General features: G+C 38.0%; 2 long non-coding RNA genes across 2 annotated transcripts in view; one reads left to right on the top strand and one right to left on the bottom strand.

Moving 5' to 3' along the window:
- The window catches only part of LOC310762097, a 67100-nt gene extending 44951 nt beyond the window's left edge, over positions 1-22149 (top strand). The window contains exons 3-4 of the long non-coding RNA XR_014547855.1: positions 2816-2992; positions 21027-22149. This is a non-coding gene — a long non-coding RNA (uncharacterized lncRNA). The remainder of the gene's footprint in view (positions 1-2815; positions 2993-21026) is intronic.
- On the bottom strand, positions 3004-10244 carry LOC310762107. Its single transcript, XR_014547867.1, has 3 exons — positions 9853-10244; positions 6240-6485; positions 3004-5286 (listed from the first exon to the last, which is right to left on the bottom strand). It is a non-coding gene; the product is annotated as an uncharacterized lncRNA (long non-coding RNA).
- Positions 22150-22596: the final 447 nt, after the last annotated feature.

The following is a 22596-nucleotide window of genomic DNA, read 5'->3' as shown; positions in this document are numbered from 1 at the left end:
TTGCAAATGCTACTTAGTGTAAAAAGGGGGGCATCCTATTTACTGGATTCTAGCAATCTTGAGACCAAAATTGCACTGTAATCTCTAAATTTCTTGTGTGCCTTGGACACCTGCCTAATTGTTGTGTTTGTTGCTGTTTACAATTTGCTGGATGAAGTGCTCTTTCCTGTGATAGAGGTTATATGGGTGCAAGACGAAGATGGTTGTTTACATCATTATATATTTATTAAAATGTATAGACTAATGTAAAGTCTAGCGAGGTTAATTTAAGGGGGATTTGTTTGTATTTCTTTGCTTCTTGTTTTACCTTTTCATTTTGATGTGTTAAGAATTTACCTGGAGTAGTTATTGTAGATGGATTTCTGTATGTGTGTAGAATCTCAGTAAGAAAGTGAGAGCAATGTGTCTTACAAGACAATAGCTTTTTTATTGTGCATATGTTTTAAATAAATACACACTCCTCAGAACTTGTAAGCAGATATTGTTAAAAGTTGATGTGAGTTCAGTTTCATACAGATTATCCTTAGAATTGTAAGAAAACACTATTCAAATTTAAATTACCTTGAATTTCTTCTTAAGTGTAATGAATAAGATTTAAAAGAAGCTTTAAAATAACTTTCGAAGCTTTTGTTTGATTTAAAGACGTAGCTTGATATTTTTATATATGCTATACTGTGGGTATTACCAAGAACCACCAAGTACTAACATGCCTTAACTCAATTCCATATCATCATTTATGAAAGGCATTTGCTGGTTTTAATATGAAATGTATTTATTATAAGGTGTTTATAGAAAAACTTAAAGTTAAATGCCTGTATTTCCAGAAATTATTTTCCCCCAAAGCAATAAAAAATAAACTGGAAAGGGTAGCCTATAAAAGGGTGATGTGTTAAAATATTTTTACAAACAAACAAACATACATTTTCTTGGCTGTAAAGTATGCCTTGTATATTTCATTCTACTGCAGCCATGTGACACAACTAAGTAGTAATGCATCTGTGACATGTCATGGTTGCAGCAAAGTGAAATCACAGATAATATATTTGGAATTTGACAGTCCAGAGTTGGTTGATTGGAAATATATCCTGAAATATATAAATAGGTGTTTCTCTCGGGGCATTATAATTTTTTCATGTAATTTGTATAAAGCTGAGTTTCAATAGGATCTACAACTAGGTTATTAGATTGGTTCATATGTATGCATTAATTTATTTGCCTTCTAAGTCTGGCTCTTGCTCTAGTCAGGCAGGTACCAACATGGCTGTCTAGAGTGATCCAAGATTGTAATGCAATGTTTGAACATATTATAGCTTATTCAAACAGAATATTTTTCTCTGTGGCATGTTGTGCTCTGGAGATAATTCTGGTGTAAAAAGAAGTTACTCCAGGACAAGCTGTTCTGATTTAGTCTGGGATATCAAATTCCTGCATTGCTATCCCAGGATATGAAAGCACTCCAGAGTAATTTTAATGCATTTTCTGAATATAGCATAAGGCTTTTTGAGTCATACCTATAAGGGGTTATTCTTTCCCCTGCTAAAGAGGGCTGTTGTTTTGTGGGGGCGAGGCAACTTGAGTCATCTCTTATGGTTTGTCCTGGCATATGGTTCGTGCCCATAAATTGGGATTGGCCAACTATAACAGGAGGACGAAACATTACAAGGTACTCCAGTTTTTACAGCAGCTGCGGTAGCCATATGATGCTTTTAACCACATGCAAATCTTCAGGTTCAGAACTAAATTACATATCTTATATATTTTGACTTTATTAGAGCAATACTGAAATAGCTATTTTACCGCATCAATGTTTTGTGAAAATTTGGAGTAGCAGTACTGAAAAAGTGATTTCATTCTATTATTGTTTGAGGCTAGTAAATAATAGAATTAAATGCATGGAATGAAATTCAGAGTATCATGAATTAAGAGTAACTGTTTTTCTAAACATGAGAATATACTTGACTGTCACCAATCTGCATATAAAATAATTGTTCAAGTTGCTATTCAGGCTAATATGCACACACATCTAATTACGTTCATGAAGAATAAATAATGTGGTTTGTGGTGGTGCAAGTTTCTTTCCTTAAGATCATAATGTTGTTAATCGTACCTGATTGCTTGTTTCTATGAAATGGATCAGTTTTAAGTGATCGCTAATTAAGTGAAAGCAGGAAAATTGGCAGGGCAGTGGGCAGCATAAATAGGTGTAATGTATTTATAAAACAGGATTTTAGGGCTCCTGACTAATTTTCATGTGTAGTAGACATTGTTCTGAATTTGTGTGTCTGCATGAAGCGAGGGAGTTTCCTGCTTTAAAGCACTTAACAGCAGTCAGCCTGGGCGTTTTCATTTTGTACTCACTGCTTCCCCCTCCCAATGAGTGTCCTTTGTGTAACCCCAACTAATTCAGAAATCTCTCTGCTGTAGTGAGGACTGCCCTGTCATGTGACTGAGGCAACTAGTTGCAGCCTGTGATTGGGCAAGAGCTAATTGGCGGCTGTGTATAAGAACTCCCTGCCTTCGAGTTAGTAGAAGCTTTCCTCGCTCGCATTGCTTAGTTACATGTAGTTTGCAATGATGAGGCTAGGCGGTGATTCAGCAACATGTGATAAAGTTTAACACTCATGTGGGCTTGACCAAGCCAAATGGTAGACAATAAAGCCAGCTGCAGCCAATTTGGATTAATGAGCGTCACCTTGGAGTTTGGTAACTGTCACTTTAAGATTGCTTACTATTTTCAGAAGACTGCAGTTAAGAATCTTTGACAGGAACTTGTCTGAGCCTCTTTTCCTTTGTCGTTACCTTGTTTTTATCACAGGAATGGAGTGCTGATGGCTCTTTACTCTGGAACATAACTGTAGGGGGAGAAACTTTCACGCTGCCTTCTGACAAAAGCATTTTGTAATCTGTCTTGTCTAGCTGTAGTGCTGAACGCTTTTTAGTTAACGGAAGCTGTAAAATCCTTTCACCAGGAAGTATTATTTGCTCGGAATGGGTAAGTGAGAAGTGGTGCTACCTACTGCAAAAGATAGTCTGTTGTTTTGTGTTTAAAATTACGTCCAGATTTTCAGGTTTCTAACTAATAACTGAATTGAAATGGAGAATAGAAATGATTTGTTTAATCTGTTTTGGGGTAGCATGTTTAAAAAAACGTTGAGATGTTTCTGTGGTGATGTTTTAGGGAAGAGGCATGCAACTGATTGAAAAGGTAAATGTTTTCAGGATTTTTTGTGGGGAGGCAGGAAATTGTTAATTGGAAATTGAATAGTATGTTCTCCCTCCAATGCAGAACTATTTTGTACTGTCTAAATTCATAATAAGCTGTCTTTAGAAATGAAAGAGACTCTAGTTAAACTGCTAGTTTTTCTTTCCACTGACGACTTGCAACATACTTACTGACAGGAAGACATCCTGAAATATCAGTCTGTCATGTTCTAATACAAAAAAGTTAGCACAAATTGGCACCCCATTTCAATAACAATTATTTTATTTTATTTTTTTATAAAGTGGAACTTGTTGAATATGTTGACACTAATAATGCAGAGAAAAGCAAGTACATAGTACAGGACATAAGAAACCTGAAAGAGTGTTCATAAGTTTTGAATGAAGTTTCCAGTATAATAAAAATGTCATGAGCTAACAGAAAAATATTTTTCTCTGTTAGTCATACTTCCTTCAATTAGCTCATTTTCAGATTTTTCTTAGAACATGTTGTGTTGAAACAAATAGAGGAAACAATTACCTTTTAGTCAATAACATTAAGTTTACTTAAATTGCGGGGTAGACTTCTGTGTAGTAATGTCTCACCTTTATTTTTCAGTTTATTTTAATTATACTTTTGAAGGAAATGACTTAATTGAGGCTGGTCTAGGTAAAGACTGTGTAAAATGTTCTGTCTCTAGTCTTAATCAGTTCTTTTCTCTCTCCCCCCCCCCCTTGTTTGTATAGCCAGGGTTAATTGTTTTAGTGATGTTTTCAGTACTCCATTGTTTGAGACATATGGCAAAAGGTAGAAAGGACCTGCTTTTGTTCTGTATTTTTCTAACACTTTTCAGAATAGTTCCTTCTTTTTTCCTACTAAATGCTCACAGATAAAGAGTCCTTTCAGTAAAAATATAGATTGCTGTCTAAAAGGTAAAAAATAAGCAGGAAATTCTTAATAAGGGGAGCAATAAAAAAAAGGACTTTCAGATAAGCATGTATTTTAACAGCCTTGTTCCCTAGTAAATCAGGAAGAATGAGAACCCCACCTTGGCAATCATTCTTGTTCTAGTTAAGGTGTGTCCAATGAACACCTGGAAAAGGCTGCTTGCTAGTCTTAAGCAAACTGTTTGGAAGGCTTCACAATGTATTTGCCACTCATAAAAGATAGCATTATAAGTGAAAACTTCCTATGTTAGCAGTCTAAGAAACAGGTAATTTTATCCATGCTCCTTCCACATTCTTGCACTTAAAGGAAGCAAGACATGTTGTCACTCAAAATTACCTTATCTTGTTTGATCACTGCACTTTGAAAAGTCTCTCCGTGTGATGTACCTGTTCTGAAGTATTAAAAGTGAAGACAGAGTTAAATGCTCTCCAAAGTGGCCTTCTCTGATCCCTAATTTTTCTTTGAAGCATTGTATTTCTGTGGCGAATTTCAAATCCCACTTTGACCTCTGATGTAGTTGACAATGAGGAAGACTTAAAATGTGATTTTAATTAATGAACAGCAGTGCTTTCATATTCCACTTGCCAGGAAGACCCTCTGAAAATCTGGATGCTGGAGAGAATGAGTGAAAAGGAACTTATAAAAGAGCCATTCTTTTAAAAATTGACTGGTTGGTGGTTGCTAGAAAAAGTGCCGCTAGAATTACAGTAATTGTAGTCATAAATAGATTGCCCAGTTTATTTGACCCACATATGTGTGTTCTGGGAACAGCTGAGAATCTATTATGTGAACAAAGTCAGATAACATTATTTGAGTACCTCTGTGGAAGTTCTGAACTCAAATGTTGTTTGAACCTGTCCTCATTCACAAGAGCAATTAACTCACCCCTCCCTCCCTAATAATAATATGAATGTTTCAAGCAATATAGATTCTTCTCTTGCATCTTTTCACTGCTGGGGAAACCAGTGCAATATAACTTGAAAGAATCTCTTTAGAAAATGAATATAGTTGGTGTATGGTGCTCATCTTCTACCAATGTCCTTACCATGAGTACCTTCATGTGCATTTGGTGCCACTGGGTTGCCAGTTGATTTTGAAAGATTCCTTGGAAATTCAAATTACCTGATCTGCATTTACACCTATATGAATGAAATAGCATAACAATTTTTCATAATATTTGGATCAGGATTTTAGAATATCACTTCAAAATATCACATTCTTTTTATATCTGCTTTACAACACACAAAATACACTATACTGTGTAGGACTGTATAGTAAGACAAAGTTGGTGGCTCATTTGTAATCACCAAAGGATCATAAGAACCAATTTAGTGTCAATAAATTAACAGGGCAGGCCAAAGTGAGTCATGGCCTTAGCTGTACTAGGATAGGTGATGGTTGTCTTATCAGTAGGCAAAATCTGTCTTATAACAATCAATAAATAGATATAGAGCTCAGAGGTCTACCAGCAATGTGCCTACTTTTCACCCATTCCTTACTGGGCAATTTTGTATGCAATGACAAAAATTAAATGTTTCTGGCTGTCATCTTCCATAATTCCACGTGCCATTCCAATTAATATACCATATCTATTTTCTGCCCATAAACGTCCCTCCTCCCAACTGTTGGCCATGACTACTATGAGCAAGTTTCCATTTCTTCCTACTGCAGGAGAAATGTAGACCCTATTTAATGTAGACCTCACCTCTGCACTATGATGTACAAAATTAATGGAGCACCAAGCACCCTTGGGAATGCATTCATCTAACATGGTATGGCGGTAGCATACAAAGCAGGTGGAGCAAGCTGTTAGAAGTGGCTACAGACTTGCTGATTCTGTAAGCAAGTCATGTATTCCTAAAGTTGTAAAGTTACTGGTTTAGCAATATATTTTTCATTTTCTGTAAGCTGCCTTAAAGATTTTATTTTTATACAACCTAGTGGTGTATAAATTTTTTGAAACAAAGTATTATAGAACACATATTGCAGTAGGGGAAAATGGCTAATGGTTTTGCTCTTCTGAGTTGCGTGACATTTGCAAATTTTGAAACAAGCCACACATTAATCACACATTTATCTTCTTCTTAACTACCTGAGCAGACAGGATCCATCTTCCTTAAGCTTTCTGGGATAATTCTTTGAAAAGTGATAAATATATAAGTATTGTGGTTGTAGTAGTTCAGCAATTGTCCTTCCTGATTAAATTCTAATAGGTAAAGACTTCACAGTAGTTAAGCATTTCTAATATGGTGCTGGTTGTTCCTTTTTAAAGAATGAGTTATTCTCAAGTGCTGACATAGTCCAAGATAGTTCACTTTCAGCCTGTTGGTTGATTGAACTGAAATAAAAATAGATGCCATCAGCTGTAAACTAGGCTACAGTCCTATTTACAATTATCTGCCTTGTACCTTATACAGAATGGGCCTTACTTCTGAGTAAATCCAAGCCTAAGATTAGTCATAAACATGTATCCCTGTAAGTTCTATCAGAATACTCTTATTCTATTTTGGTTTAACAGGGTTAAAAACCTGGTTGGTTAAAAACAGGGTTTTTAAGGCTTAGTGTTACAATTTCCCAAGTAATTCAGATAATCTTCAAATATGTTAAGGTGGAGTTCTCCATATGGCAAGACCCTCAGATGTACAGTCCTGGCACGGCTGCAGGAACCATTGTGCCCACATGCATTTTTTAGAAGTCGGCCGGCAAAATAACGTTCCTTTAAGCACTTTCTGCACTAACCTTGTCCCCTCTCTCTCAAAAGCATTCGCTAAGATTTAGACCCAACAACATGTGCAAGGCTAAATATCTTTTTTTTTAAAATATTTTTTTATTAATCAGTTTTTATAACCACATAAACATAACATAACATAACATAAATACAACAAATACTTAAACAAACAAAGGCAAAAACAAGACAAAAAAGAAAAAGAAAAACAAATACCATTTCATATCTTAATTTCTTAAACCTTTCTTCCCCGACTTCCTCGTGCCTCCCTTTTCTGTATTCCAGATTCTAATCAATTATTCAGCAAATCTTCCCTTATTTTAATTTAGATTTAATCTAATCTTGCTTATTCTCCTTGTCTTAACCGTTACTAATAGTAACCATTTACTTTCCAGTCCAACATCATTCTAATTTTCATTAATTTTATAATATTTCTTTAGATAATCTTTGAACTTTTTCCATTCCTCTTCCGCTGCTTCTCTTCCCTGGTTTCGGATTCTGCTCGTCATTTCTGCCAAGCCCATGTAGTCTATCACCTTCATCTGCCATTCTTCCAGTGTGGGTAGATCTTGTGTCTTCCAGTACTTTGCAATGAGTATTCTAGCTGCTGTTGTAGCATACAACATGTGCAAGGCTAAATATCTTGTGCCCCAATTAAATCAAGTTACCGTACGTCAACTAGATTAATGTTTCTATTTGCTTCTTAAAATTATTTCATTTATGAATCACTTCCTGTGAAGCATCTCATAGTGACCCCCCCCATTCCCTTATAGTCTGAAATGCTTAACCACTTTCCATTATGACATTGCATTTCCCCACGATGAATGGAACACCATATGCATTATCTTGCCTTTTGCTTTTTACAAGTTTAAAGACAGACAGAGGCTAAGTGATGTGAGGAAATGCATCCCTACTACAAGATTCCCCTTCCCTGCTTTAGTCTGAGTGGTAGCAAGGGCATTCATGCCCTCGGCCTTTCCAAAGTTAGGTTAGTGACCTGGCATGACAGAAGTGATAATGCCAAAGTTCCACATTAAAAGGAGGGGAATTTTGAGAGAGGCATTGGTGCTGCTGTTTGTCTGTGGGTGGGTGGAAAAACACCAGGGACTACCTATGTGCTTTCTCTTGAAGTTAGGAGTGCCCAAGCTCATTGATTTTACTGGGCTTGCATGTTGATAATTGTGTATTGGTTTTGACCATTAAGTATCCTATATCTTAGGATGAGTTCACATATTGTTACATATTTAGGTCCTGATCCATAGCTTTGTTGTGCTGCACAAGATGTCTCTGTGCTGGTACACTTGTAGACCCAGCAAATATCAGTTATGTGTGGATTCTAGGGATCACAGAGTTGTGTAGCAGTAATGCTGCTGTGGCTCGAATAATTCATTTATAGCTCTTGCAGGAAATGCAGATCATAGCACCTTATTTTATCCAGCTAGGAATTGAGAAGCTCTGGTTCTGTGGTGGCAGATTTAGCTCTTAGGTATGCTAGCAGGGGTAAGATGTATGGCAGCATGGAAAAATCGTTTTACTTATATTGGTATGTTTCTCTCTTTTTATGTCCAGTAAAAGTAACTATACTTGTCTGCAATAACTTTTTGCATAATATGAATCTCTGTTTAAAGAATTCATAATGCATCTGTAACAAGTATCTGCAAAAAGTGTAGTGTTTGCCCCTTAAATTTAGGTGCTGTACAAAGGTATTAAGTAGCAATTCTATTAAAAATATTTGGAATAACTGACTAAACAAATAAACTATCCAGTAAATATAATTTATCAAAACTTACCTGAGCTAGACCTTCCCTAGCCCAGATGTACTTGTGTTGTATTCATTAGAGATGTATTAGATATGAGAAAGTTACTGTAATAGCCCATAGGATTCAATGCTAAAGATGTTTATTAAGAATTAAGACACACTGGAGTAAGTAAGAATTACTTCTGAGTAAGCACACATTCAGTTGGCATGCTAAAATAACTGTATTACTAGTATTCGCTGCAAGTGAAATGGAATCCATGCTGATGATCCTTTTTAAATGCCAGTTATTTGCTGTACTGTATATTTTATAATCTTCTCCTGTGGGAAATACAACAATAATTCAGTGTGTTTCTGGGATCTTTTATTGCCAGAATACATTTTGTACAGTGACAATTATTCTGTATTCCTAATGCCAGTCTCAGTAGCCCCAGGCAAGTGCTAGTCACATATTAAGTTTGACAAGCAAGTTGTGTTGCTTTTAATTTCCTCTGGTTTTCATGTCATTTTTCCTGAACTGTAATCAGGACAAATTCATCTCAGGATATGTAGCTCTTTGATATGGGGCTATCATACTTTGAAGATGCCTACTAAAGAAGGGGAAAAGAACATTCAATGGGCATTGGTTGTCACTGTGTTTTTAAAACAAAAGCAATTTAAAGCTGTGTTTCCGCTGGCTTCAAACACAGCCAGGATCTCATTTCTAGCATAGATGTGTGTATAGCTCCACTTTAGAACACTGTTTGAGTTTTAAAGATATTATAGTAGTCTGGCTGTTTATGACAGTCACCATTGTCTATCACTTATAGCTGAGTTTTTCAGAAGCTCTTGCACTGCCTGGAAAATTTAAAAAATAATAATTCTTAAGGATGCACAAAACACATTATGTTCTAGTGAACACGAAAAAATATTGGTTCAATGGGCTTGACAAACAGCACACTTACTGTATAGTGGTGATTTTTTCAGAGGAATTATTCAGTATAGCTAATACCAAACACGACAGTTGTAAATTGATGCTCAATTAAGACATGACGAGTGAAGTCAAAAGCTTCACATAAGAAATGAGTTTTTAAGGAAGGTTTACAGAGATGGCACAACATGGGTATTCTGGGAGGACAGTGCAGGTGTGAGGTGCATCAAGGATGAATTCATTTTTAACAGTCCTACATTTATCATCTTACTTTCTAATATTGCTGCTTATATTTGGAATCCAAGATGCTTTACCTTGGGAATGGTTACAGTATAGGTGTCCCCAGCAGCTTAGTGCTTTTTCATTTTCTGAATCCTCCAAAAAATGTTGATTCTATCAACATTTCCTCAGATTTGTTCCCATTTTCCTTTCAGGTCTGCCCATCCACTTGTACATAAGCAATGAACTTTCTCCTGATTTTGAGATTCCCTTTCTGTGTGGCATTCCTGTGAAGACGTCCTTCTTAATGAACAAGAGACAGGAAGCTGTTGACTCCTTAGCTTCTAGTTCCGAATATACTTGCTGTTCTCTCTTTCTTTGGAATGCTCAGATCTGCTTGCCTGGAGGTTCTTGGTGGTCTCTACCATAGAAAGGTGGAGCAGACTTCTGTCTTCTTTCTCACATGGGCTGTAATGTAGGCTCTACCCTGAATTTCTCTCTCTCTCTACTTCTTTTGAACATGGTGAATGTGAGGACTGGTAGTTTGAAAGGATCCCCACATGATGACCTGTCTATGTGTGCAAAGCTACCACATTGAAGAGGACTACACCACATGCCTGTTTTCTGTGTTTTGACTCTTTACCCTTTCCATTTTTTGAGTCTATAGGCCATGTGCTTGTAATTTCTACCACTTGTGCCTTCAAATAGTGATGTGTTTTTCCTTCTGCATCCTTTTCTGTTATTTCTTTATTATTAGGTGATGTAGCATTTAGGAGTGGTTTATCAGTGTTTGTGTGTTGTGTATTAGAAGGTACACGGGCAGTTAACTGTGTAATGATAAATCTGGGGTGGCTTGTGTGCAGTTTGGTTTTGCACCGCTTTCGGCCATCTTTCTTGCACTTAAATTTCAGTGGTATGTGTGCCAGTTTTAAGTGGTAAGTGGGTCTCCTACTTTGACTCCTCACGATTCCTGTCTGTAACTTTGGCCAAAAATCTCTAAACTGATTACATGTTGAACAGGCATTGTAAAATGAGTCAGTTCCTGTTCTTTTGGCTGGAGCTTCGTTGGGAGTTCTCAAAAATGGTATTTCAGAATGTGGATGTGGTCAGCCGAGTCACTTTCAAAGCATCTTAAAGGAAACCAACATCAACTGTGAAAAGTGAACTTTGTAACGGTACTGGTATACTCTAGAATGCCTTCTCAATCACAAGGTGCACTGCAAGTCTGTCTTGCTTGGGCTAAGCCTTCCATAGTATGAAACAGGTTGCTTCTCAGTCCTAATCATTTCAAAGTTGTTGGCAAAAACAGATAAGAATAAGATAAGAGCCAATGTGGTGTAGTAGTTAGAATGTTGGAGTCGGAGCAGGGAGACAAGGGTTCAAATCCCCTAATCAGGGCTGCCAGGCATCCCCATTTGGCTCACCATGCCATTCTTGCCAAACCACAGCCACCTGCCCAGACCCTTTTACAGTAGGGGTTGGATTGTATGTACACCTGCAGAAGGTACGTTTCTTGCACATAACTAAGAAGTTTTTTCTAGTTCCCGGAAAGGAGTCTGTCTACTAAGTGAAAGCAAAGAATTATATGTCAAAGCATACAGCAAATGTACAAGTACATTCCTGTAAGAATGTAAACAGATGTACATTACTCATGAAGAAGTAAAACTTCCTAAGCAGATGGCAGGAAGTAGTTATGATGGCAAAGTTCTTTCTTGGTAAAGTGAATGCTTAGATCCACCAGTGGAAACTACTGCACTCATTCATTGAAGAAAACATGTTCAAATGTAAGTGGAGGTGCCAGCAACAATGACCAAAATGTGATCCCTCAAAACAAGTTCTTATTTGCCCTTTCTGGGCTAGCTCTAGTACATTTGAAGAGCCCATTTAATTGCAGCACAGGAGAAGTAGAAGATTTCCTGCATACTGTGAAGTAGTCTCCCTTAAAAGGGAGCACAAGACACCTGAACAAAAACCACCAGATTCCATAGAGAGAGAAGTTCCTGTAGCAGGTAAAGCCACTGTATACTGAGCAGAAAAAGTTTTGTGCTGCAGCTACCAAAACTTACACTAACTGTGGAGATTGCAGAAGCAGAAGCCATTTGGGTCCTTCTGACCACAGCAGTTCCTTCTCTCCCTTGTCTCTTCCTTTTGTGAGCTATCTTTATAGGGAGGCTGAGATGTAGTGCTGTCTTCTAATGCCAAGGTTAGAGAGGTGTCCCAGATCCTAACACTAATCTGTGCGCTCACCTGCCAAAGGATGGCTACTGGTGGATTTGAAGGCAGAGTAAGTTAAGGAGGCCCAGTTTGAAAAGTTTTGAGTACACTGATAATATCCCTTTAGACAAAGCATGCTAAGTTTTACTACAGTTTTACATAAGAGGAATCCAGAGTGCTTTGATTTCCAATATAATCTATGCTGGTTGCTATAGCCCACTCTCTTGCAGGCTGCTATTAGAGTGTGGACTGCTCTTGTGTTCCTATTGGTCAGTGTGTTTGTTAGTGGAGAGCTCGGGAAAATACTAATTCCACACATTGATTCTAACCTCTTTATTACTGCAACTGTGCTGCTGAGCTTGGCTTGAGGAAAGGTTGAAATTGGGACATCACCATTGCCTATGAATTCATGTTCTCAAGCCTCTTTGATGCTGCAGCCAACTGTCAACTCAATGTTTTTGCTTCTCCCCTTTATCATCTCCTACCTTTTATTATACCTATTCTTGGGTTAGTCTTCTTCCTTCTGCTTCATTCACTTCAAATGCCATTTTCCCAGTAATTTCTTTGTAGCTGTTTTTTTAATCACTGTTTTTTCAGTCCTTGCAATGCTCCATCTCTAGGCATCTTCTTCCCTCCTCCATCCCCATACTGTGTGGGCTTGCTGAAATTTCTTACATCTTTCAGCAAATACTGTTTCTACCATCTTTGAAAATTATTCTTAACAGTGTTAGGAAAATTTCACTCCTCGTGCCAAAAGCCTCAACATTGTCTTCTAAATTCAACCCACATATTGAACTTATCCCGTGATACATTCTGCCTCTGTCAATATCTCTACACCTTTCCACATGCCTCCCCCCATGTGTTCTGCTTATGTGGTGAATCTATTTGGGCTTTCTGTCCTCCATTGTTCCTGTCTTCAGGATTTCTCATTGGCTTGAGCTCCTTTTGTTTTCTATGACTATAGAGAGCAAGCATACAGATTGTAATGGCTATTGGAAATGTTATTCTCCTGTTTCTGCATCCCCATATAATTACATGAATTATTATTTTTTCCTTTCATCAATAATTTCCTAGCCATAGAATAATGAGAAGTTAATGGGAATAAGTCTAAACTTTTTTACCATCCGCCTGAGAGGGAAACATTCAATAGGCAGCGAGTGTTTTGTATATTTCAATAAAATACAAAATGTGCATGACTTTTCATCATTTGAGTTTGCTTTGCTTAGTGGCTGCTAATTTGGGGGCTTGGCATTAATATTGCCTTGCTACTGTACACTACTTCTTTACTATATCTCTGGAGACTTTATTGATAGTTTCATGGTAGCAGCCACCAAAATTGATATAGACTCAGTGCTGTGCAGGATGCAGTTGTTGGTCATCTTTAGAAATGAAGTTAGCCCTTTTCAGATAACAAATTGAGGATATCCATTCACATAGATGGAAGGGAGTGGGATCACAAGTTTTGTCCCTGACCCTGTTCATTCAAGATCATCATTTATTTATATGCTGTCTTTCCACAGTAAACCATGCTCAAGGTGTCTCACAGCATCAAAATGTTTCGCATAAATCAGTAGCTTTTACAGTACATAAAAATCAAATAGTCATATAAGCAATGAACTAATGAAAACATTTCATATTAACAAATATACAATAAAATCAAACAATTCAAGAGTAACCCAGATTAGCAGCAAAAACAAACCAATCTTTTGCTGACTCTTCTTTCCTGTGGCTATCTCTTACGGCTTTGATTGGTTACTGTTTATGAAAATTAATAAAAAATATTTAGAAAAACCAGAATGAAATCCAAAATGAAAACTTGCCCTAGCAAGAATTCTAGAGCAGTAGCCCATCCCAATGGTCTGTAGATATCATGAACAACAGAAGCAGACCTTGTAACTGGAGGCAGTCAAAGCCCCACGTGGAGATGGGCCAGAGGAGCAAGGAGCCAGTCTTGCAGGACTCACAGTGAGGTATCTCCTATGCATGTACCAGAATGCATGTATGGTCTCCAGATGATTGGGAATGCTGAAAAACAGAATCTAATCAGAACTTGAACAAATGTGCATAGGTCATGGTTGGAGCCTACCACCATTATGCTGCTCTCAGCATTCTCTTTCCACCTGTGTATGATCATATCTCTAGCTTGTTGTTAGAAAAGGGCTCCTGTATCACACTAATGAACAGCTTTTATTGACCCCTCCTGCTGGAAAACCTAAACAGTTAAAAACCCTCAGGTCTCTGGTTCATCCTTGTATTTATTTGACTCTAGTTTTATTAATCATAGCTGGAAACCAGTCTCTAGTAATACACAAAGAAGGTCTCCTAGGCAAGCTTTGAGATAAAACTATCTACCTCAAACCTGCACTTTTCCCACAGTTGCATCAAATTTACAGATTTCCTTTTAGCAGTGAGAGACATTTAGATATTGCTATTGCTGTATACGCTAGTCAGCTTTTAAAATGCCTGCAGCAAATGAGGATTACCTTGTCAATATACGTATTCTGTTGCCATTGGAAAATTGATAGGCTGAGAGCTAAATATTTATTTAGGTAACCTTAACAAGATTAGAATATTTATCAACAATCTTCTTAAAAACTGACAGTCTTTATTTATCTAGCTTACAAAATTTTTGGAACCTGTCGCTTACTGCCTTTATGCATTGGGGTTATTAAGAAATAAACTATTACACAACTTTCCAAAGACATCTGAAGGCTGTCCTATATCAGAAAGTTTTTTTAATGTATGATGTTTGCTGTGTTATGTTGGAAACTACCCAGAGCGGCTGGGGCAACCCAGTCAGATGAGTGGGGTATAAGTAATAAATTATTATATTACTATTATTCTGAACCCAGGAAGCAGAATGCTAACGGGAAAAAGGCAGGTGAGGTTTAAGAGGAGGGTAGGGAAGTGGAGTTTTTGATGATACCATGTCTGCCAAATTCTGCAAGGGGGGAAATTTAGCTTACAGTAAACTGAAAGCTAAGGAGCATCCCAAGGAAATTTCTCAAGTTTTTAGAAGTGAGAAGTGGACTGTACTCACAAGATGCTTTAGGAATTCTCAAAGTACTCCCTGATCTGTTGTAATGATAAATTACTGTGCTTGCTAATGTTATTAAACTGGGTGCATCTTGGAATGAGCCTGACTCTGAGATGGCTTCTAGGAGGATTGTGGTTGGTTGCTTAACCTTTTCAAGCTACCCATCAATTGCAAGTATTGGATAAATCTGTGGGAATGTTAGCTCCTCTCCCACAAGGAATCTTGATGTGACTCTAAGATCCTGTGAAGGAAACGTTACCCTGGTTGGTAAGTTTGGCAGAGATGTTAAAGGGTTGCCTGGGGCTCACAAAGTCATTGGCAATTGCGATTTGGAGTTACTGCTGCTCAACCATGTTCTCACACTGGACCACACCTTTATGTCATCACTCCTGTTTTATTTACTATGTTTTATTTACTGTTGTAATCTTTTCTGGAGTCAGCACCTTTCTCTCGTCTATCAAGAAGCTTTCACCAGCTTAAAAAGCAAGATTTTTTTTTTTTTGGCAGAATACTAGATTAAGTTCCTCAGTGACATTCCTATCTATTCAGCTCACAGAGTTTTAAATGAACCCATAGTTTCAGAGGATAAAGCATATAATGCCCTTACTTGGCTTATCTTTGCATGTTAGCAATGTACTCTGGGTGGAGGAGCAGTAGTAAAATGATGAATGACTTGCCCCCCCCCTCTCTCTCTCTCCCTCCCTCCCTCTCTCTCTCTGCTTCTTTACCATATAACACAGAAAGTTGCACACCTACTCCAAGAGAAGATACCTGTGTCCCAGATGTGGGGAGCAGGGGTACCAACTTGGATAGCCCCATCCCGCATAAGCACAAGACACAGCATATGCATACCATTGGAATGGCAATGCCCCTCAACTTGGGGGGGGGGGGTGAAGGGACCTTGGTCCCTAGAAGTTGGCACCTATAGTGGGGACAGTTCACACAAATGTCCATTCTGATTAAGGTTGGCTGCATACATTACAGCCTGGAGGAGAATGGAGGAACAGGGCATATGAGCACCTTCTGTTTCTTGCATTTTCAGCAGAAATACAATGTGCAGAAGAGCTATGGAGAGACTTGGGATGTAAGCCATTTTTTTGTAAACAGCTTTGTGCTTTTTTTTTGTTCTACAATCAAGCAGTATATAAATATTATGAAATTATATCTTACCTGATAGGCTGTGGTACTGAAGTCTTGAAAATCTTGTCTATGGAATGGACTCATAAGATGTAGGGTGATTTTTATGAAATTGGTCATCTTTCAGAAATGCTCAGTGCCTCGAGCTCTTACAGTCTAATGCATACTTTCCAAACTAGGCAAGCAGCTGCTTCTGGTACATGCTTTATATATTTTCAGCCACCCATAGCCAATGAGCTGCAAGGATGCGTTGGAAAAATAAGTATCCAAATTTGCCGCCTTCATCTTTTCTGCAGCTCTCACAGCAACATACCTGGCTCTTAGAGAGCCTTATAAATGTAGTGCTGATATCTAGCATTAAAGCAGCAATGTCACACATATATTAATAGAAAATGGAAATACGTTGAGACAGAAAGTTTTGTCTTTCCCTAGACTGTGGCCCATGGATTTTCAGGATATTGGATATATTGGGGGTGGGCAGTGGTGAGCCACAGCATGTTGTACCACATCTATATATTATATATTGTATTTACAGTGTTCAACTGATGTAATAGGTCATATTGGTTAAGGCTGCTGCTGTTTGTCCACTACTGCCAGACAAAATGAGTTTTCATCAACAGAAAAAAGTAGCATGCTGCACGGTCTTGACGTATTTGTGATCTGTAGTGGAGTTGGAAGAAGCCCAGATACCTGATGCCCAGGAATTTGATGCCATGTTGAGTTCTCTGTAAAGTTAATTCCTAAAATTTTTATGTTGGTGCCTAAGGAATCTGAAATATTTTGTCAAGCTTGCTTGCAAGTATCGTTTACAAACCTCCAGGGAACCTCCTATTGATAACCAAGGATAAAGCTAGCTACTTAATTACGTTTATCAGCAATTAAAACTAGTTTGAGTCTGTCTTTATGGGCATGCCAGTGGTTTTGCCTTTGGGAACTCGCTCTAGAGCGTTGTGCCAGCCACCCACCTCTTCAGGCCTGCTCATACTAGTATTATCTGGCAGAGTGATTAAAAGTGCCTTGGACAGGAATTTCCCTGGCTACATTTAGTTCAATCTGAAACTTATTTTATGGAGCACTTTATTAATTAGTGTGAGTCAAGTGACCATCAGCTGTTAGGAGTGTGTATGACCAATACAGTCACAGGGTTTCAGGTATTCAAGAGCTGGAATCATTACAAAAATCATAGATCCTTTCTTAAGGTATGCAGGCTCTTAGTTCAGTATGTAACAGTAGCAAATCAAGTTTGCAAGAATGTGCTTTAATTAGGCACCCAGGTTTCAACTGGTAGCTCACATCTGTGATAACACAAAGTTGTACAAAAATGTCGTCTTGTTTTGGAGGGGGGGGAAGCTACATCTATGATTCATGCGATCTGCACCCTCCTACTGGTCTAGATGAGTGTTGTGTTGTGCATTTTCCACACAGTAATCTGTTTAGCTGAATTCCTGAACTAAGAAACAAAATTTCCTAAATATTGCATAATGCAAGTATAAAAGGAGTTAATGCTTCATGTGTGCTTCATCTAAGTAACATACCCTTACTCTTGCCAAGTGCATGTAGAGGAACAAGGTGTGGAGTTTGCACATGTGCCTGGCTGTGCACACTGAAAGCCAAGAGTGGGTGGGTTCATGTCCCCCTCCCTCAGCTGCAGGGTAAGCACGTAGCTGCAATACCTGGCGTAGGAAGGGAGAAACCTCCATGTCCCCAGTCGGCAGCAGGATCCCAGGGTTTACTGGCCACTGTGGATGTTGCAGCCTTCCATTTATAAGCTCCCCCGTCAACATTACCTTCTTCCTTACAACAATAAAATCATTACTGAAGCCAAGATGACGAATAAACAAAGAATAGAGAGGTGGGCAGAATCTCAGAGATTTGATACATTTCTTGCCTTTAGCATATCTCTGGTACATTGTGAATCCAGCTCTCTTTCAGGGAAGAGAAAAAAGCCACAGTTTATTTGTATATATACCTTTTTAATGTTTGCAAAACCTAATATTTACCCTTTGCTTCACACACTTGAGGCTGAATTACAAATAAAATCTGGGTGGCAGCTTGTTTGAAATCTGGCAGGTGGCAACCGTATACTCTTGCTTAGCTGACCTACGTAATGAAAGCTCGTGTAAGGTAGTGGCTAAGGGCACAGCTAGATATAATACTGGGAGTGCAGTAATAACCAGGGTCATATCTAGTTGGGACTAGAGGGTAATGGGGGTGCTAATCATTTCTTCCTAGGGGAGATTATGTGGCAAAACATACAGGTGCCCTTGGGACAAATAGCAGCTTGAGAACCGGTGGGGAATAAATGTCCCCCATCCACCCAGCACTGTAGTTCCCCTGGATGCTGTTCAACTTACTTTCTTAAAAAATGGGTGACTTAATTATCACTTGCTCAATGCCACATTTAGCTCCAGATGTGAGCTGAGAGGTTCCCATTTCAAATGTTACCCCAGCCACAAACTCACTAACTGCCCTTGAGCTCACTGTTATTTTTGCCTCTGGTCCCAGTCTATATAATATACGGGCATTAAGTGACCTGCTTCACAGGGTTGTTGTAATGTATGTGAAGTTCTGTAAGACTTCTAAGGTGTTTGCCATTCAAAGTGATCGCAAGCTTTGCTAGAGGTCCAAAGTATATAAGTACAGCTCATATACAAGCAGTGGCTTGTCCACTTCATAGTTTGGGGGGGGGAGCTTTGCTCATACAATAGGGTTGCATAGAGAGCTGGCAGTGAGAAGTGGTAGGAATCTGGTGGGTTGGCAGACGCTTCGGGTGCAACAGTTTTATTCATTCAAGAAGCCAGTACTGTAAAGTAGTTTTTGGAGCCATCATAATTACAATTAATTGCAGCAGATTGCCCTTCCAAATGAACTTAAATTTTAATTCCAAAGTTTAAGTGTGTCTGTTTGCTGTATTTACTTAAGGCAGTTCAAGCAGGAAACTGTGTTCTCCCTGTTTTTCTTTATGTGTGTGTACATAATTCATACATTTTAATTGTTTCCACCACCACCCCAGATTTATTAAAAAAAAACACCTAATGTGTGCATCAGTCTAATGTACATTTGATTGATCAGTTTTAAGAACGTTAAATCATACCAGGCAAACTTGTGCTTTGATTCAGGCTAGAACAGGCCTGAGTGTGTTGGGATATGACTCACAAGCCCTTGAGTCAGCTGCCTTTGTGTTGTTGCACAATAATGATGTTGTATTTTGCTTAATATTTATTTGACCTTCTCTTGGGTACAGTCTCCTTCTTCTGTTTGTTAATTAGACATCTTATTAGCTTAAAAAGGAGCCTATCAAGGGGTGCTCTGGATTTGATTCCCCCCCTCATTTAAGCTATGCACATGTTCTCCGACTTTGAATAGTGTTTTTCAGCTCTTGTTAGAATAGCAGCAGGAAATATTTGCTTGAATCTCAACTATTTAGCCAGGTTTGAGGATTTTGTGTATCATGATGTAGTGAATCTTAAACACTTGCTCTGTTAGGCCTGACCAGGCACACAGCCATGTTCATTTATTACAGTGGAGACTTATATACAGGAAAACGAGTACGTGTGTGTGTGTGTGTGTGTGTGTGTGTGTGGAGTGTCTCTTAAAATAATTTTATTTGCTGACCTATTTTTTATTCCATTGGATGCTCTTATTGGTTCAACAAAATGCATTACCCTATGGCTATAGCTTTGCTAAGTAACTACTTAGTGAATCTGACTAGCTTCACCAAGTAACTCCTCAAATCTGACCAGTGCAAATTATAATGTAGACCCAAAGCATTGTAAAGCCATTGTGAGGACAAGCTGCTGGACTAGTTGTTGGTAGGTTCCTCTTACGCAGAGATTAGACATTAAGGGTTTCAGAACAAACACATTATGGGCACAATCCAGTCAAACTTAGGCACTTGCAAAACTCCCCATCTTAAACCAGTGAATGAAACAGAGAATGAGTATCCACTCTTTAGTTGTCTTGTTTTTAATTTAGCTGGTTCATCAGTTGCTAAAAGTTAGAACAGTAGCAACATCCATTATAAAAACAAATACTGCCACATTCAGTCTTATATTTGTGAATCTGAAAATGTGGAAGCAGCAAATGATAGGAAAGAAATCTGGAAGATTAGAATTTGTTAGTTTGTGTAGGGAATCCCCTTGGGTGAATAATCGTAGGTTAGATTATAGGATATAGATAATATTTCTAATCTCTTAAAATTATTACTGATTTTGAAAGCTTTCTACAACACAAGTAATTGCAAGTGCTAAATTGCAGAACTTTATTGAATATCTTTTAAAAACTAAGTACGATCTGCCTTAGCAAGTGCTTGGAAATTACTTCAGGTGATGTGTACGCAATTGATTACTATGCAATATATTCAATGAGCGGTTTGTTTAAAAAGAAATGTACCTTAATCTTAAAGTACTTGCCCCTCTTTCACCCCTTCCCTTTCCACTGCCTTGTTTATATTATATTGATATTTTGGTCTAATATGGTGCCATGTTGAGATTACCCTTGAACAATTGTAAGAACGAGTACTAGGATTTGTATCTTGCGAAACAGGTAACAGTTATATATATATCTGGCTGGTGGGTTTTGGATGACATTTCCTTTCTATACATCACTGAAACATGATAATTTGGTATAAGAACTATTTCTTACTATGACGTGTTATGGATTTCCTTATATGGAGGAGATGTTAAGACATCCAAATGTGCTTCCTAAAGGATCTAGTCAAAGTTACCTAACTTAGCAAGCCTTATTGCAATGCCTGAGTGTGAGGGAATGTGTAATTCTTTAAAAACGTGTGGAGTGGTGGGTTTGAGGTTTGTGTTTAGTTTTTGTTTCTTTTACAAAGATACAAAATCTAGATAATTCCTTCTTATTCTTTTTCCACAGGTTTGGCGTAATGGTGGAGGTGCTGTTGGTCCAGAAATTTTAGTTGCTCATCAGTCGCTCAGTAGTCAGTGTAGATTCTGTTTTCTCAGTCAGCAGCTACATCTGGCTACTGGGTCTCTGAAGACATCTTGTGGCATCTCCTCACTGATGACTATTTGGATACCGTGAACTGCTGTTACTTTTCCATGATACAAAATAAAATTATTCAGTAATGTCCAGAGCTATGTCTAGAAATGATTTTCAATAAAATGATCCCACTTTCCAGTGAAAGGCTTTTATGTTTCTGATTGGATTTAAGGAGGCCTTTCATGTAGAGGCCTATAATTTTATTATAGAAATGATCACGATTTACAATAAACAGTAGCTAATTCTAGGCAAAATGCACAGCAACCAGCTGCTGTCTCTAACAATAATCGCAGTCTGTTGTTCAGATCTCATACAGTCAAGCAGGAATTCTTTGTAACAATATGTTTCCCCAAATGAACTTCGATAAGACTTTGCAACTGTGTTCTTTTTATTCAGTTCAGAAGCAGAATGTATATTTGTTTGAGACATGTAATAATGTAATCTGGCTCACACTTATATTGGGCACACTTGCTAAAATGTGACATTTGTGCCTGTGCACAGCAGCTTCTGGGGGTTTCCAGCAGGGCTCTGTTAAAGGAAAGCTGGGGGGCATTGAATGGGAAACCACAGTAGACTGGATTGTGAGCATAGTGATCTCCACTATTTTTAGTAGTAGTTCACTGATCCCCTTCATATGCTATTTGGATGGGCACCATCAATTTTAGTATTGATTTAGTAACATATCAAAGAAGAGCAGCCAGTCTTGGGGCCTGAACCTGGCATACAATGTAGAATTCTGTGTTTGTTAATCAACAGCTACATTGTCTGCTGGGTTTCAGGCTGCTTGGAAATTGCAAAGCAAATTTGTACCTGACACCTTCATTCTGCATCCTTCTGCCTATTTTTCATTGTGAAATAAAGTTGAGTTGTATGTGAAAAATGTCATGTTGCGATTACTTCTCCTGTGAAATGGTTTAAAGCCTTTCTTTCATTCATTGGTGTTCTTTTAATCTTAGTAACTTTCTCTTTTGAAGAATAAATTGAACGTTTCAAGCTATGTAGTGTATTTTAAAAGATAATTTTTTTGAGTTAGTGTTGTTACATTTTCTGGATAAAAAGAAGAGCAAACTATAAAGGGGCATTTAACATACTTAGTCCAGTGAGATCAGTTTTTTTATACTAAGAACATATCAAAATGCCCTTTAACTCTACACATGTAGGACACTGTTATAACACAGTCTTCCATGATTTCTTTTATTGCTTTAGAGTGCAAGTGGAACAGCTTCATAACTCAATGCTTTTCTGCATCAGAACTAATGCATCAGCAAGGAGGCAAAGTTAGAATGCAAGGCTACATTTCTTAAGAAAGGGAGTCTTTTGCATGGAGAAATACTCAGTAAAGTCGTTTCCCCCACCTGCATTCTGAAGTGGTGCAGTCTGTCTAGGGCTGTACCTCATGATTCTTATGAATGTGTAGGTCTGCTCTTGGAATCAAATTTCAGAA

Source organism: Podarcis filfolensis (genome assembly GCF_964270895.1).
Source record: "Podarcis filfolensis genome assembly, chromosome: 4".
In the NCBI taxonomy this organism is placed as follows: Eukaryota; Metazoa; Chordata; class Lepidosauria; order Squamata; family Lacertidae; genus Podarcis; species Podarcis filfolensis.
Note: the sequence above shows the minus strand (reverse complement) of the source record. Positions and strands in the feature narration are given on the sequence as shown.